This window comes from Lepidochelys kempii, chromosome 6, assembly GCF_965140265.1.
Source record: "Lepidochelys kempii isolate rLepKem1 chromosome 6, rLepKem1.hap2, whole genome shotgun sequence".
Taxonomy (NCBI): Eukaryota; Metazoa; Chordata; order Testudines; family Cheloniidae; genus Lepidochelys; species Lepidochelys kempii.
The window spans coordinates 15,738,438-15,755,276 of NC_133261.1; the positions used below are offsets into that span (position 1 = coordinate 15,738,438).

General features: G+C 50.6%; 1 pseudogene; it reads left to right on the forward strand.

Annotated features, from left to right (window-relative positions):
• Nucleotides 1-5,698: 5,698 nt before the first annotated feature.
• On the forward strand, nt 5,699-15,856 carry LOC140913803 (zona pellucida sperm-binding protein 1-like; annotated as a pseudogene).
• The last annotated feature ends 983 nt before the right edge of the window (nt 15,857-16,839 follow it).

The window sequence follows — 16,839 nt, forward strand, 5'->3', positions numbered from 1 at the left end:
CATGTGCTACACCACCAATGCATCTTAGTGGTGAAGTATGACTGGGGAGATTTTGACAGCCCAGCAAAATGTCTAGGCCAGGGCTAGTACTAGAATATCTTATGTTTATTGCCAAAAGCAGCTGGCAGCCTTACATAACTAGTCAGTAGGGGGTTGACCATAAGATGCAAGCATGAGCCTGCTGCCTTCCATGGTCAGCAATTTTAAAAGAGCTTAAGTCTGTTTTTTTTTTTAGGCCAACTAATGAACTGTTATGCAGGAATAGTCCTGCACCTGTAACATTAAAAATCCTTAAGTCTTTCTTTCTCTCCTGGACATGTTGATGTGATTTCTAGTAGTTTCTAATAGAAAGGAGCTAGACAGGTCTGAGGAATCTTGGATGTAACCTTTGGGACATCTCTTGGAATCCCCAGTGATGGGTGGATAGCTAGCCACTTGAGACCCTCCCTCCAGAGCATGGGTAACTCATGCTAAAGGGTTAGAGCACCCCAAACAAAAGTCCTTGACCTTAATAAACACTTGTTTTGGGGGTTTCTGGGATTAAAAGCAATTTGGGTTTGTGCTAATCTTTAATTAGACAGATGTGTTGTGTCCCTTTTACTTCTTCCTTGCAAAGGGTACAATTACCCTAGGCTTGGGTTGAGAGATTCCCCAGGTAACATGACTGGATCAGCTGAAGCAAGCTCAGTGATTTAAGAGCTAATAGGGTAGGTCTGAACAAACAACCCACTGGCAGGTACAGCCAATTCTGCTGGTCAGTCCTCTGACCAAAAGGTTGGTGTGCAGAGACAATTTCTTGATACTTTAAATCACCACTTCTTGGAGTGGCTGGTACAGGAACCCACAAGGGGAGAGGCAATTCCTGATTTTAGTGCTGAGGGAGCACAGGATCTGGTCCAAGAGGTAACTATAATAGGACTGCTTGGAAATAGTGACCATAATATTTAACATTCCTGTAGTGGGAAGAACACCTCAGCAGCCCAACACTGTAAGGGGAACTATGCAAAAATGAGAAGGAAATTAAAAAGTACAGTGAAATCCCTGCCAGCTGCATGGACTCTCTTTGAAAGACACCATAATAGAGGCTCAACTTCAATGTGTACCCCAAACTAAAAAACACCATAAAAGAACTAAAGGGCCACTGTGGCTCAACAACCATGTAAAAAACACAGTGAGATAAAAAGGCATCTTTTAGAAAGTGGAAGTCAAATCCTGGTGAGGTGTAAAAGGGGCATAAACACTTACAAATTAAGTGTAAAAATGTAATAAGAAAAGCCAAAAAAGGAGTTCTGAAGAACAGATAAAATGTTTAAGTACCTTTTGAGTTTTTGGTTATGACATCAGAAGCAGGAAGCCTGCTAAACAACCAGTGAGGCCCCCTGGACAATCAAGATGAAAAAAGAGCACTTAAAGACGATAGTCATTGTGGAGAAACTAAATGAATTCTTTGCTTCCGTCTTCATGGCTGAGGATGTAGGAAGATTCCCAACCTGAGCTGTCCTTTGTAGGTGACAAATCTGAGGAATTGTCAGACTGAAGTGTCATTAGAGGTGGTTTTGGAATTAATTGATAAACTTAACAGTAACCAGTCACCGGGACCAGATGGCATTCACCCAAGAGTTCCGAAAGAACTCAAATGTGAAACTGCAGAACTATTAACTATGGTTTGTAACCTGTCCTTTAAATCAGCATGTCTACCCAGTGACTGGAAGATACCTAATGTAACATCAACATTTAAAAAGGGCTCTAGAGGTGATCCCAGCAATTACAGACCGGTAAGTCTAACATCAGTACCAGGCAAATTAGTTGAAACAATAGTAAAGAATAAAATTGTCAGACACGTAGAACATAAATGGGTGGGAAAAAGTCAATGTGGTTTCTGTAAAGGGAGATCATGTCTTACTAATCTATTAGTTATTTGAAGGGGTCAACAAACAAGTGGGCAGGGGGGGATCCAGTGGATATAGTGTACTTAGATTTCTAGAAAGCCTTTGACAAGGTCCCTCACCAAAGGCTCCAACGTAAATTAAGTTGTCATGGGAAAAGAGGAAAGATCCTTTCATGGATTGAGAACTGGTTAAAAGACAGGGAACAAAGGGTAGGAATAAATAGTACATTTTCAGAATGGAGCAGGGTAACTAGTGGTGTTCCCCAAGGGTCAGTCCTAAGACCAATCCTATTCAACTTATTCATAAATGATCTGGAGAAAGGGGTAAACAGTGAGGTGGCAAAGTTTGCAGACAATACTAAACTGTTCAAGATAGTTAAGACCAAAGCAGACGGTGAAGAACTTCAAAAAGAGATCTTGGAGTCATTGTGGATAGTTTTCTGAAGACGTCCACACAGTGTGCAGCAGCAGTCAAAAAAGCAAACAAGATGTTAGGAATCATTAAAAAAGGGACAGAGAATAAGACGGAGAATATCTTATTGACCTTATATAAATCCATGGTACGCCCACATCTTGAATACTGTGTACAGATTTGGTCTCATCTCAAAAAAGATACACTGGCATTAGAAAAGCTTCAGAGAAGGGCAACTAAAATGATTAGGGGTTTGGAACAGGTCCTATACGAGGAGAGATTAAAGAGGCAGGACTTTTCAGCTTGGAAAAGAGGAGATGAGGGGGGATATGATAGAGGTATATAAAATCATGAGTGGTGTGGAGAAAGTGAATAAGGAAAAGTTATTTACTTGTTCTCATAATATAAGAACTAGGGGCCACCAAATGAAATTAAGGGACAGCAGATTTAAAACAAATAAAAGGAAATTCTTCTTCACACAGCAAACAGTCAACCTGTGGAACTCCTTGCCTGAGGAGGTTGTGAAGGCTAGGACTATAACAGGGTTTAAATGAGAAATAGATAAGTTCATGGAGGTTAAGTCCATTGATGGCTATTAGCCAGGATGGGTAAGGAATGGTGTCCCTAGCCTCTGTTTGTTAGAGGGTGGAGATGGATGGCAGGAGAGTGATCACTTAGACAGGACACTGGGCTGGATGGACCTTTGATCTGACCCAGTATGGCCATTTGTATGACCACTAGATCTCTGCTAGAGAGTGCCAATTTTTCTTTATTTTCTTCTTGCTGTTTGCTCACTACAAATTAAAAAAAAAAAAAAAAGCCCCAAGCCTTTCTGGACACTTCCTCTTCTCCAGCCAGACTACATCTTGTGATGCTATGCCACTGCGATGCTTGCTGGGGTACCCAGGTTTGTAGGAGACTTTGCTACCATCTGCCCTTAGCATGAGCCAGCCTTGTCTGTGCCTGCAGTAGGTTAGCTCCCCAATGTCAACAGCTTCTGACATTTCCGGTCTCTGCAGGTCCCCTTCTCTCTGTACAGATTAACAGGCACGCTCCAACCTCTGAGCATCCAGCCCCAACTCCATTGGATGCTCACAGAATTCAGAGCTGGTACTCCCAAAGAAGTACACCCCAGCCTACCAGTTCCACCTCAGCTCACTGCTCTGCTTAACACACAGCACTTGGATAAGTTTGCAGAAAAAACAAAAATAAATTTATTTAACAAAGATCAGAAATTCATGATGAAGCAAGTAGAATTAATGGAAACAAATGGTTACAAACAGTGGTGTAGTCCTAATCTGCTATTCCCCCACCAGCCTGATCCTCTCACCCTACCCCCATGCTGCTTTCACCCTACCCCCTCGCTTCAGGGGGAGGGGCCATAGTGGTTTAGTGGTAGCGGAGCCTGTGTGCGCCTGACCCACCACACCTTTCGTATAAAACAAAATCATAGCATGCTGTCTAGAGCCTAAACTTAACTGACAAGACATTCCTCTGTCTCATAAAGATTAGTGCAGCCAAAGTTTGTCTCCCAGCATCAAACAGCTGTGATCTTCTGTTCATAACACAAGCTAGCTGGCAGCTTGTCCCCTTGTGAAAGATAACTGGGTGTATCGCTGCACCCCCAGTTATAGTACCAATGAGCCATTGTCTTCACTTGCAGACAGGATAGTCTCCTGCTTGTTTATTTCTTCCTGTAAACTCCCTTTCTTGAAGATATCATACTCCCTTCCCTAGTATTCAGCTTAGACTGTAGCTGGGCATCTGTTGTGATTTTAATGTACATGTGGTCAGACAGATAAGCGTCTCTTGTCTGAAAGAAACTTTTTATCACCTTCTGGTGACCCGCCCCAAGTCACAGACCTGAAGAACATAATTTTCAGTATATATTCATATCTCCTTACACATTGTCCATCCATACATTCTGCAATGATTATGAGGACCAATGGGGTACAGGCTTTCAGGAAAGACCTTCCATAACACCCTTTGATAAACTAGTATGTTGACATGAGACCCAGTGATCTCTGTAACCCTTTACACCCCTTTGCCCTCTGCCAGTTGGCTCCAATAGTTCCCCGGGTCCCAAACTCCCATGGTGCAATGTGGTACCTCAGCAGAGAGAAGACTGTGGTGTATCATGGGAAATGTAGTCCTTCTAGACAGCACAGCCCATAGAGGAGAATGGGACCATGAGGCACCTGAACTACACCTCCCACAAGACACCATGACAGTATTTCCCTGTCAAAATGTTGTTTTCAGTTGAAAATTAGGGCCCAGAAATGTTTGTTTTTCACCAACATTTTTTCAGTTTTAGTCTGAAAATTTGGGGTTTTTCAATATTTCACCAAATAGTCAAAAGTTTCTATAGGGGAAAAAACCAGTTGCAGAGCAGCTCTAACCCTTACTTACACTGAGCAGTAACTTGCTCTGGGAACAGTCCCATTTAAATCAACAGGAGGATGGGATGCAGAATCTGGCCCTTGGGGCAGGAACTGCTTCTTACTAGGCGTTATGTCCGGCACCCAGCACAATGGGGCCTTGACCTCAATTGGAGCCTCTGGGTGCTGCTGTAATACAAATAATAATAACAGTCAAGTGACTTGCCCAAGGGCATGGAGAATCTGTGGCAGAGCCACATTCAAATTCAGACCATAATGGCAAAGCCCTGGCTGGGATGATTTAGTTGGGGTTGGTCCTGCTTTGAGCAGGGGGTTGTACTAGATGACCTCCTGAGGTCTCTTCCAACCCTGATCTTCTATGATTTAGTGATTCTATGACTCACAGTCCTGGATCCACCCAGACCAACCTGCCCCCAAAAGTCACTGTACTGACCTGGGACTAGTGTGCTGCCCCTTCCTGTATCTACTGCAGAATTGGTCACAGGCCAGGAATGGCTGTTATGGTGACACAAGGGAGGTCACAGGTTAGGATAGATGAGGACTGGAAATGGTGGGCATTAGGCCAAGATCGGGGCAGGTCTCCAATTATTCCCTCTCAATAGCAGTTTCTTCTAGCTCCTCCTCTCCCACTGGGAAGAGAGTGACTCTTGGAAGGAGTTTCCCTTCCCTCCCACTGACACCTCGCAGTGTGAGAGAGCGAAAAGGGGGAGAGTGAAGGTCACAGGGAAGGAGAGGGAGAGAAAGACAGAGCAAGAGAGGGGACATCCCAAAAGCCAGAGTAACACTAGGATTCACTGTGAGGGGTTTTTGTTTATTTGATTTTGGTTGGGGGATTCAAAGGTTATGTTTCCATTTCATCCTGAGCTTTGCACTTTTTACCCAGCCCCTCAACAGCAGCAGACAGCTCCCCAGGTGCTGCCTCTCTGCTCACCTGGTTCACATGCCGGTCCCACCTCTCCGCTCTCCCTACAAAGCCCCACACCCACAGCTTCTCTAGCTATGAGAAGTAGCTGTGGGGTTGCTGGGCTTCTTCCTTAGTACCTTCAGCTATGGGGCTGGGCTGTAGGTATTTTGTGGGCTTAGTGTTGCTCTGGTCCCTGGGGACAGCCCTTGGGCAGGGGGACTTCCGCAGGGTCAGTTTCTCTGTCTTGCAGCATGGATATGAGTATGACTGTGGAGACTATGGGATGCAGCTGCTGGTCTTTCCCAGCCAGGGCCGCACCGTCCACTTCAAAGTTGTGGGTAAGTTGCTGTGGGGCTTACTTAATAAGCAGCCAAGGACACTCCCACCTATGCTCAGGGTCCTTTTTAAACAAACATGCTGGAGGGTTTCTTAGAGGCTATTGAATGTTCCCCTGTCTCCAGTGGGTAACTCTAGCCTGGCAGGAGGACTTCCTTTCTCTATTAATTGTGGATCTAATTTTTCAGTGTCTACTATAACTCTTTCTCACTTAGTTGCTGTCCTTAACCCTAGGAGGTGCTTCTGACTGAGGAAGCCAGCAGGTATTATCTGGCTGACTTCAGTGGTGCCTCGTCTGACTGTAAGACAAGAGTGCCTGATGAGGGTAATACTCTGAAGGGAGGCCTCCCAAACTCTGGCTTGGCCCCCTGAAATGTCTCCACTCTATCACACAGTCAGGTGGGAGTCCTAGAAGCTAGTATTGCTGTTGCCATGCATTGCTGCAAGACAGCGCTTGTACTGCCAGGGTTTGGGGCCCTTCCACTCTCCTTGGTGGATTTAGGAGAAACTTGGCAAATAAAGACTAATTTGGGGGTGGCTGGAAACCCAAATCCAGCTACCCAAAGATACCACTGATGGAGCAAGACATAGTCCCTGCTTCATACGTTAAAGCCTTCCTATGTCTCTGAACTAGAGTGCCTTAACTTACCCTTGCCCATGGATGAAGGTTTGTTTGAGTGTGACTCTATCCACAGATGAGTTTGGGACTCGCTTTGAAGTTACAAACTGCTCCATCTGCCTCCACTGGATCACGTCTGGCGAGAAGGGGGAGGTGACCTTCTCCACTGGCTATAACGGCTGCCATGTGCTCAGGCAGGTGAGTGAGTTGGCACAAGAGGCTTCAGTGTCTCCATCATCCCTGCTGCTACATTCAACACTTGCCTCTAAATCACAATGTATTGATGTAGAGAGGTTCTTGGCCTCATATGTAGGACAATTGACAGCCACGTTCTTGATGAGCTCCAGCTACTGTACCCAGGCTGCTGCAGTTCCCTACCTACTGTCACACAGCCTGTGCTAAGCTTGCCAACCCTCCTGGATTCTCCTCGGTCTCCAGGAATTAACACTTAATCTTTAATTAAAGACTGTCATGTGACACAACCTCCGGGGACATGGCCAACCAAAATTGGCGACCCTAGCCTGTGCAGAGGGGGCCTGGGCTGAGCAACCAGGGACACTCCATTTCACCACAACCTTACTAATCCTTCTGCTTTCATTGCAGGATGGCCATAACCACCTGAGGGTCCAAGTGGAGGAACTACTGAGCACCGGGGCCATAGCTGCCACCAGTGACGTGAACATGACCTGCCCCAAGCCCACTGAACGTGACTTAACCCCAGAGGAGACCATGCGCTACATGCCGCCGCCGGGCCCGGTGCCCCAGCCGCCGCCGGGCCCGGTGCCCCAGCCGCCGCCGGGCCCGGTGCCCCAGCCGCCGCCGGGCCCGGTGCCCCAGCCGCCGCCGGGCCCGGTGCCCCAGCCGCCGCCGGGCCCGGTGCCCCAGCCGCCGCCGGGCCCGGTGCCCCAGCCGCCGCCGGGCCCGGTGCCCCAGCCGCCGCCGGGCCCGGTGCCCCAGCCGCCGCCGGGCCCGGTGCCCCAGCCGCCGCCGGGCCCGGTGCCCCAGCCGCCGCCGGGCCCGGTGCCCCAGCCGCCGCCGGGCCCGGTGCCCCAGCCGCCGCCGGGCCCGGTGCCCCAGCCGCCGCCGGGCCCGGTGCCCCAGCCGCCGCCGGGCCCGGTGCCCCAAATATATCCTCCACCAAGCAACATAGGTGTGTGGGGGTGTCTGTGACCTCTAACTGGTCTGAGTGCATGTGGGTCCCCTCTAATGGAAGGTTTCATGGTCCACTTCTGACTCCTGTGGTGGTCTTCAGAGGAGCTGAACCTTGTCTTGAGCTGGTGTTGACAGTGTTGTAAGCCATAATCAAAAATGAGATTCGTTTAGAAATCATGCTCTTCCCCCACCCGCCCCCAGTTTATTTGAAGGGGAAGGGGTGGCTATTTGCCTTCTGGTTTTTCAAAGTTTAGGGGGAAGGCACTTGCTTCCAAAGTCTGAGCTTCTTTGGCACAAAATCCAGTCACACATGCACCAATGTGTCCTTGCCATTGGCTGCTCAGAGGGGCTTCCCCTGTTCCTCCAGTATCCCAGGGTTTGGGATCTGATGTTGTATCCCTTCATATCTCACCCCGACATCTGCTTGCAATCTGTCTCCTTCACACACACACAACCCAAGTGTCTCTCACAGGCTCTTCTCAGCTCTTAGTCCCTCACTCTCCTAGAGTCCTGTCTAGCCCTCCCCCTAAACCAGAGTGGCATCCACTTTGCCTGTAGGTACAGCTTCAGTCTCATGAAAGAAATTCGCAGCCATGTTTATGAGGGACACTTTCCTCTGATCGGCTATGGGGAAATGGTGGCCAACCTGCTAGCTTCTGCCCCATCGTCCGTAAAGGGAGATGGTGACTTCAATAAAGGAAAAATTCATAGAGCAGGCGTCTGCTCACTATTTCATGAGATGGCTCGAGAAACCCACCTCAGAACTGCTAAGTGATAAATTTACAGTTGACCACACTGCTGGCTGTGTTGAGGGGGCTGTAGGGTGCAGGTGGGGGCTCTCCTCTGACACAGCAGCAGATCAGGAGCCTGAATTTCCAAGTGACATGTTAAGCCTGCTATCAGAGAAGGGCAACATGCTACATCTGGAGGACAGGGGTGGGGATCTGAGCACAATGCTGTCTGAGGTGGTATGTGTTTTGAGGTTATGGTTGTGGTTGTGGGGGGCAGGGTGAGCTGGGATGGAGGACCACTGTGGGAGCTCTTGCAGCCCTTTGGGGAAGGGGAGGAGGGTTGGACTGGTGTTGAGGTCAGCCACTTGTCCAGAGGTCACTACAGATCTTAAAAAGTCTCTGGGGAAGGGTCTCTCGTGATCTCTTTAGAGGCTCTCTAGCTCTCCTTAATCCACACCCTGCTGTTCTAGGGGCGCATCTCACAGAGGAGCAGTGCCGTGTGGTGGCTGGGAAGATGCCCTGTGCGGATGCCCCAGGCCAAGCTGCTTGCTTCCAGGCTGGCTGTTGTTATGATGAGACTGACCTCACCACTCCCTGCTACTTTGGCAACACAGGTGGGAGACCTGCCCTCATGTCAGGTTATGGAGCCTTTTGTCATCTCTGTCCTGGGAAGCTTGGTGACACACCGTACGTCTCAGATGAGTTTGGTCACCACCTACTAGCATGGTGAACTAGACTTGGATGCAATGTCTTTAACTCTCACCCTAGGCTGCAGCTGGCATCAGTTGTGTGCAAAGGGATTCTTCCTACATCACGGTCTCTCCTCAGTTGCCCAATGCCTGGCAGATCTTGAGAGCCAACACCAAATGTGTGGTGGCAGAGGAAGACCCATCAGACGGTACAGGCTGGTGCTCCATCATCAGATCGATGGATAACTTTGCCGGCTTGTGTCTCGTTCCTGCACAACATGAGCTGCAATCATGCTGTCTCAGACAAACCCACTTACCCCCATGGGGCTTCATTTGATAGATTCCAAAGCCAGAAGGGACCATTGTGATCATTAGTCTGTCTGATTTCCTGTATAACACAAGCTATAGGATTTCCCTGAAATAATTCCTCCAGCAGATCTCTTGGCAGACATCCAGTCTTGCCTTGTCAGTGATGGAGAATCCACCATGACCCTGGACAAACCATTCCAAGAGTTAACTACCCTCGCTCTCAGATCTACACCTTATTTAAATACTTAGACTGTAATCAAGTCACCCCTTAACCTTCTCTCTGTCTAAAGAGACAGAATTTGGTCACTACAAGGCCTGTTTTCTAATATTTCTCATGGCTCTTCTCCAATCTATCATCCTGAGTGTGGCATGGAACTCTTGCCCAATTCCTCTACCAGGAACATCTATACTTAATCCTGCTCCTTTGTGTTGCAGTCACTGTTCAGTGCCTCCTGGATGGTCACTTTGTTCTGGTGGTCTCCAGGGACATGTCTGATCACCCCATCATCCTGGAGAGTGTCCGGCTAGCCTATGCCCAGGCAGGGTGTGACCCCATCAGGATGACTGAGGCTTTTGTGATCTTCCGCTTCCCCCTCATGCAGTGCGGCACCACAGTCCAGGTGAGGGGACACCCACGGGAAGCCAGGGTGAGTGCTCTGCTCAGGGGTTTGGGGGACTAACCTGCCCCATGTCTCCACTCTTCCAGGTGATCCATGACAAACTGATCTATGAGAACCAGCTGATCTCTGGCATCGACATCCGGACTGGGCCGGACGGCTCCATCACCCGGGACAGCACCTTCATGTAAGTTGGCCTGCTCTGTTGACTAGCAAGGAAGTGATGGTGAGCAGTCTTCTGGCCTCACGCTTCCACTGTGGAAGGGCTGGGACAGCACCTTCATGTAAGTTGGCCTGCTCTGTTGACTAGCAAGGAAGTGATGGTGAGCACTCTTCAGCCCTTCCACAGTGGAAGCGTGAGGCCAGATCCTTTCCCCTGGCAAAGATCTGATCCATCAATTTTCCAGCAGCCTCTCCTGACCACCAAAGGACTTAGGGGATGTTCTACAGGTATGGATTCCCTGCAGTCACAGACATCCCCTTTTCTGAGTGGGGGAATGCACCTGATCCCTAATGGGGCATGGGGCAAAATCTTGCTTTGTGAAGGGAAGGACACTCTCTGTGCAGCTGACTGTCCAAGAGTCAGGGTTTTACGTTGTCTGATCAAATGCCAACATTGGTCAGCCTCACCTCAGTCCCTGGAAAAATCCTGCAGCAGGTTGTCAAGGAATCCATTCTGAAGCACTCGGAGGAGAGGAAGGTGATCAGGACCAGCCAAAATGGATTCACCAAGGGCAAGTCGTGCCTGACCAACCTGATTGCTTTTTATGATGAGAACTGGCTCTGCGCATGTGGGGAAAGCGGTGGACATGATATACCTTGACTCTAACAAAGTTTGTTACAGTCTCCCACAGTGTTCTTGACAGCAAGTTAAAGAAGTAGGGGCTGGATGAATGAATTAAAGGTGGCTCGAAAGCTGGCTAGATCATCAAGGTCAACGGGTAGCAATCAACAGCTCTGTCTAGTTGGCAGCTGGTATCAAGCGGCATGCCCCAGGCGTCTGTCCTGGGGTTGGTTTTGTTCATTATCATTAATGATCTGGATGATGGGATGGCTTGCTGAGGGTGTAAGTTAATGGATAACACTAAGTTGGGGGGAGAGATCTAGAAAAATTGGGCTAAAAGAAATCTGAGCTTCAATAAGGACGAGTGCAGAGTCCTGCACTTAGGAGGGAAGAATCCCATTCACTGGTACAGGCTGGGGACCGACTGGCTAAGCAGCAGTTCTACAGACAAGGACCTGGGGATTACAGTGTACGAGCAGCTGGCTACGAATGAATAGTGGGCCCTTCTTGCCAAGAAAGCTACTGGTATATTGGGGTGCATTAGTAGGAGCATTGCCAGCAGATGGAGGGAAGTGATTCCCCTCTCACCAGCAGTGGCGAAGCCCATCCGGAGTACTGTGTCCAGTTTTGGGCCCTCACCAACAGAAAGGATGTGGAAAAATTTGGAGATTGCCCAGCAGAGGGCAACAAAAATGATTAGGGGGCTGGGGCACATAATTTATGAGGAGAGGCTGAGGGACCTGGGCTTATTTAGTCTGCAGAAGAGACAAGTGAGGGGGGATTTGATAGCAGCCTTCAACTACCTGAAGGGGTTCCAAGGAGGATGGAGCTTGGCTGTTCTCGGTGATGGCAGATGACCGAACAAGGAGCAATGGTCTCAAGCTGCAGTGGTGGAGGTCTAGGATGGCTATTGGGGACGGGACTATCCCTCTAGGAGGGTGGTGAAGCACTGGAATGGGTTACCTAGGGAAGTGGCAGAATCTCCATCCTTAGAGGTTCTGAATACCTGGCTTGACCAAGCCCTGGCTGGGATGATTTAGTTGGGGTTGGTCCCGCTTTGAGCAGCAGGTTGGACTAGCTGACCACCTGAGGGCTCTTCCAATCCTAATCTTATGATTGTAAATGCCACTTGCTGTGCGATCTCCAATGACAAGTAGGCACAGCCAGCCTGACCCGAGAAGGGCTCCATGGGGCCACCCTGAGGGACTAATAACTCCCTACAGGGTTGGTAGAAAGAAAGCTTGATGTAGGGACTGTTGCCCCCTTACTAACATTCAGTGAGGTGTACTGGTTGGCTAGCTCCCAGTACTAAAAGGGGAAGGATCTATGGGAAATCAGGACCCTGAGAGTGACAGTCCCCAGGAACAATGGGGAGAGGCCAATGCTCCAGGTCAGCCTGACAGGGTGGGCAGGCTAATCAGAGTCAGGAGGCCAGGGAGGTCCTGTCCTCCGTGTGAGCTGGATTTGCCTGGGTCACAGAGTCAGGTCATGTGTTTCCTTTAACCTTTCCCATGTTTCCTTCTTTCTAAAATAGTTGATTAGATAACTTCCATACAAGGTAAAGCAAATGCAATGCTCATGGGTCAGAAGTGCCCAGTGCAGAGAGAGTACCCCGGAGTGGGGACACCCTAGCCCCAGTCCTAGGTGACCACAGCAGGGTTGGGGGTCGAGCCCCCTCTCCCCCCCCTCCCCCCAAGAATCCTGGGCCTAGCCTTGTTGGGGTTACGAGGACTCTGCCAGACAGGAGAGTGGAGGGGAGCCCTGAAGGGCAGGGAGGCCACTGGATAAAGGAAGTGGGAGCGAGGACTCGGATCCTTTCGCTAGCCCACTTCACCGGGGTAGTGCAGAAGCCAGGAAAGTTCCCCACAAGAGCAGGACTATTCCCCTGCTTACATTGAGAATGCTGCCAAAAGAGATGTGAGGACAAGTAAGCAGGTGCTTCTAGCCTGTCTGAGAAGGCCCCCATGTGGCCGTGCTCAGACACTCCTGCTGAGTCCCTGAGTTGGAGGGAAGAACATCTGAGTTGCTAAAAGGGTTGATCCACTAGCATCCTTGGATGTTTCCCATCCAAGTACTGATAGGGCCTGATCCTGCTTGTCTCGAGCACTAATAAGGTCACTGCCAGACACCACGTGGCCTCAAGCTGAAGTCACAGAGCATCAGCCCCTGTCTCCTCCCTCTGCTCTCTCCTGTGCAGCCTCCATGCTCGCTGCATCTACAATGCCAGTGACTTTCTGCCAGTCCAGGTCGAGGTCTTCTTGCCCCCCACACCTGCTCCAGTCACCCAGGCAGGACCCCTCCGGCTTGAGCTGCGCATCGCCACAGGTAGGTGACCCCTCACTCCAGCACGGAGATCCCATCCCCCTGAAGGACCACAGGTGTCTCAGCTCTGCTCTCCTCCTACCTTCTCCCCCACAGACCCGAGCTACAGATCCTATCTCTCAGAGAGAGACTACCCTGTGGTGAAGGTGCTCAGGGACCCTGTCTACATGGAGGTTCGCATCCTGCACAGAACAGACCCGTCCCTGGTTCTGGTTCTGCACCAGTGCTGGGCCACCCCAAGCGCTAACCCCCTGCAGCAGCCGCAGTGGCCCATCCTGGTGGACGGGTGAGTGGCTGGGATGGAGGGGGAGCATGGCTTGGGGAGGAGGAAGGCGGTTTCCTTGGTCCACCCTTCTCTCATGTCTTGCTCCCAGGTGCCCGTTCCTGGGAGACAACTACAGAACCCAGCTTGTGCCCGTGGGCCCTGCCTCATCTGAGCTGCCCTTCCCGACTCACCACCAGCGCTTCGTCCTCTCCACTTTTGCCTTTGTGGACTCCGCCTCCCAGGTGGCACTTGAGGGAGAGGTGAGAAGGGGCCCACATATAAAGCGGGTGAGGAGGGGGAAGTCGGAGTGCAGGGGCAGGAGCTCCTATTTTAGTCAGGTCCTGACCTCCTCAGTCTCTGCTGAGGTGCTGCACATGCAGAACCAAACCGATAGCTGTGGATCTACTTCCTGCCTCCTACCAGCACTGGCCAGTCACTCACTAACTCCATTCTCACTTGTGTGGATTTTAGGTGTACATTTACTGTAGCGCCTCAGCTTGCTACCCCTCCCGGCTGGAGCCCTGCAGGACCCTGTGCCCATCAGGAGCTGCTACAAGTAAGTCGGAGTGGTCTGAAATCCATGTGGGTTTCTACAAGCTCCCATCCCAAATACCAGAGGACTCATAGTGAACAGAGATCTGCCTGTCCTGCTATATCAGAGGTGGGCAAACTACCACCCACAGGACCATCCTGCCCAGCCCCTGAGTTCCCGGCCGGGGAGGCAAGCCCCCAGCCCCTCCTGTGCTGTCCCTCTCCCTCGCAGCCTCAGCACGCCTCCAGCACTCTGCTCCGGTAGGAGCTGTGAGCTCCCACTGCTCTGAGCAGCATCATAAGGGGGTTGGGATTGGAGAAGGGGCAGAGGGTGTCAGGGGGCAGTCGGGACAGGGGCTGGTTGGATTGGGCAGAGGTTCGGGGGGGCAGTCAGGGGGCATTGGATAGTCATTGGAGTCCAGCAGGGGCTGTCAGGGAGCGGGGGGTTGGATAGGGGTGTGGTCCCATTGGGCAGTTAGGGGCAGGGGTCCTGGGAGGGGGCAGTCAGGAGACAAGGAGTTGGGGGGCAGAGGGGGTTTCTGAGGTGGGCAGTCGGGGGGCAGGAATTGGGAGGGAGCCAGGCTCTTTGGGGAGGCACAGCCTTCCCTACCTGGCCCTCCATATAGTTTTACAGTGCTAATGTGGCCCTCAGGCCAAAAAGTTTGCCCAGCCCTGTGCTATACACTGACTGCAAGGCGTTCAGCCCAGCTCGTTATGTACCTCTACCATGTCCTGTAGCGCTAGCTAGGGTATGATGGGCTAAGACGAAGAGGTAAATGGCCTAATCTCCTACAACTGCCCTATGTAGGAGACAATACTAGAAATTGCCTCTGGAGAGTGGAGTGTCTGCTGCTCCTGATGAAATGGCCTTTCTTCCCAACTTCTCCCACACTTCAAATAAGCAATTCAGGAAGATCTAATACCTGGTACCACAACCTGTCAGGAGGCCTGTAAGGACTCATGGTTGAGTCCATGGTGACGCTGCATTTCATCACGATGGGCCCTCTGGTTGTGAGTGCGCTGGACAGACAGCTCCCTAACTCTCCATTCCATCTGCCAGGAGGCCGCCGGTTCCTGGATATCAACAATGGGACAGGAGAGCCCCAGGACCTGGTGAGTTCTCCTGGCCCTGTGATCTTCCAGGAGAGCCCTGAGCCGTGGAGAGAGCACGTCTATGAGAACAAGGGTGAGGTTTCTGTTAAACCCTAGTAGGACAACTGGCATCTTGCACAGTAACCTGGAATACAGCAAGCCAATGCTGTCTAGGGGGTTCTAATATAAATGTTCATGGGGGGAGGGGGGCTACATGCAGAAGTCACTCCTTGATGATCCATATGTAAGCTAATGCTGGCTGACACCATACCTGTGAGTGCTTCCTATGAGTGGGCCAATGTTGGGTTATATCCTTATCCTATGGACATTCATAGGATGTCTCAAAAACCAGCAAACTTGGGGGAAGCGGGGGGGACACTATGGCACCTCAATGGTGACTTGTATGCCCTGAGCCTCTGTGGCACTCAATGCACTGGGGCTAGCATTGCCTCTGCCCTCTATTGGATGGCTATCAATGGGATGGTGGTGCTGGCTCACAGTCTAAAAAGTGAGTTGACAATTCAAGTATCTTTCTGATGAAGGCTGGCCTAAGCGGTAGGGGGAGCACCACTGGGGCAGGGAAGTCTAGGTGTCATCTCCACACTTTAGACCCTACAGAAATCTGGATTGTCTTAACCTCTCCTCCTCCTCCTCCTCCTCCTTCAGACCCTGTCTCCAGACTAGACCTGACCCTGGTGCTTCTGGCCATGCTTTCATTGGTGGCTGTGGCTTCTCTCGTTACTGTGACACTACTCCATAGGAGAAGCAGCTGGATGACAAGGTCCCAAATCTTCCATGGCAGATGACTGTAAAATAAGGGAGAGGAGCAGAAATAAAATCTCTGGAGTGCACTAATGTCTTGTGGTAGCGTGTGTCCCTCTGGGGGAGGGAACAGCAGTTGTTGAGGCCAGGGGTCTGCTACTAGCCTTGTAGCTCTTCCCCATTCAGCAGCAGAACAGACCTCTCTGCAGGGATAGACACCAGAATAGGATGTGGCATAGAGGACAGGAAGAAGACTGCAAGCTAGCACTAGACAAGGTAAATCAAATGGCTTTCTCTCACTCCTGGGGTCCTATCTAGGGGGAGGGGAAGCCACTCAGCCGAACTAGAGACATTTTGATTAACTTTACTGTGAATAGCTGGATTCTAACTCCCCTGGGCACGCAATAAGAACTACTGGCGCTTGCCAGTCTCACATGAAGTCCATGTGAGCCAGCTGGGGGACACGCCTAAGTCTGGTAACTAGAAACCCTTGTGTCTTCTGTGGGGGCTGTGGCAGGAGGTGGAGAAGATTTCCCCATTGTGTTAGTGACTGGGAAACCTGATGCTTCAAGACCTTAAGCATCCTCCCTGACAGCTGGGATCTGCCCCATAACTGGTATCTCCTGCTTCTTGACCCTTAAGCTATATCTCTGGGGCACTCCAAAGCATGGCTGTAGTGCGCACACACAGACCCAAGTGAGCTAGCTTTCATCAAGCTAGTTGAAATAACGGTAGTGGAAGCATGGCCTATACAAGACTAGCTGGGACTCTGGGTCGTACTCCAGTGGGTAGCCTGTGCTGCTGTTGCTCTACTGCTTGATCTGGCTAGGCCAAAGCTACCTCGGCTACATCTACGCACTCACCTCTGTCTACACGGCAATCTACCCTTCTCCATTTGCATTAGTTTCCTTCCATCTCACCTGGGGAAACTACAGCCCTCCAGCTCCTCTCCAAATCCCCTTCCAACAGCTAAAATCCTCTCCCACTGCTCCTACCACATCAACACCCTCCACCTACTGTAGAACCC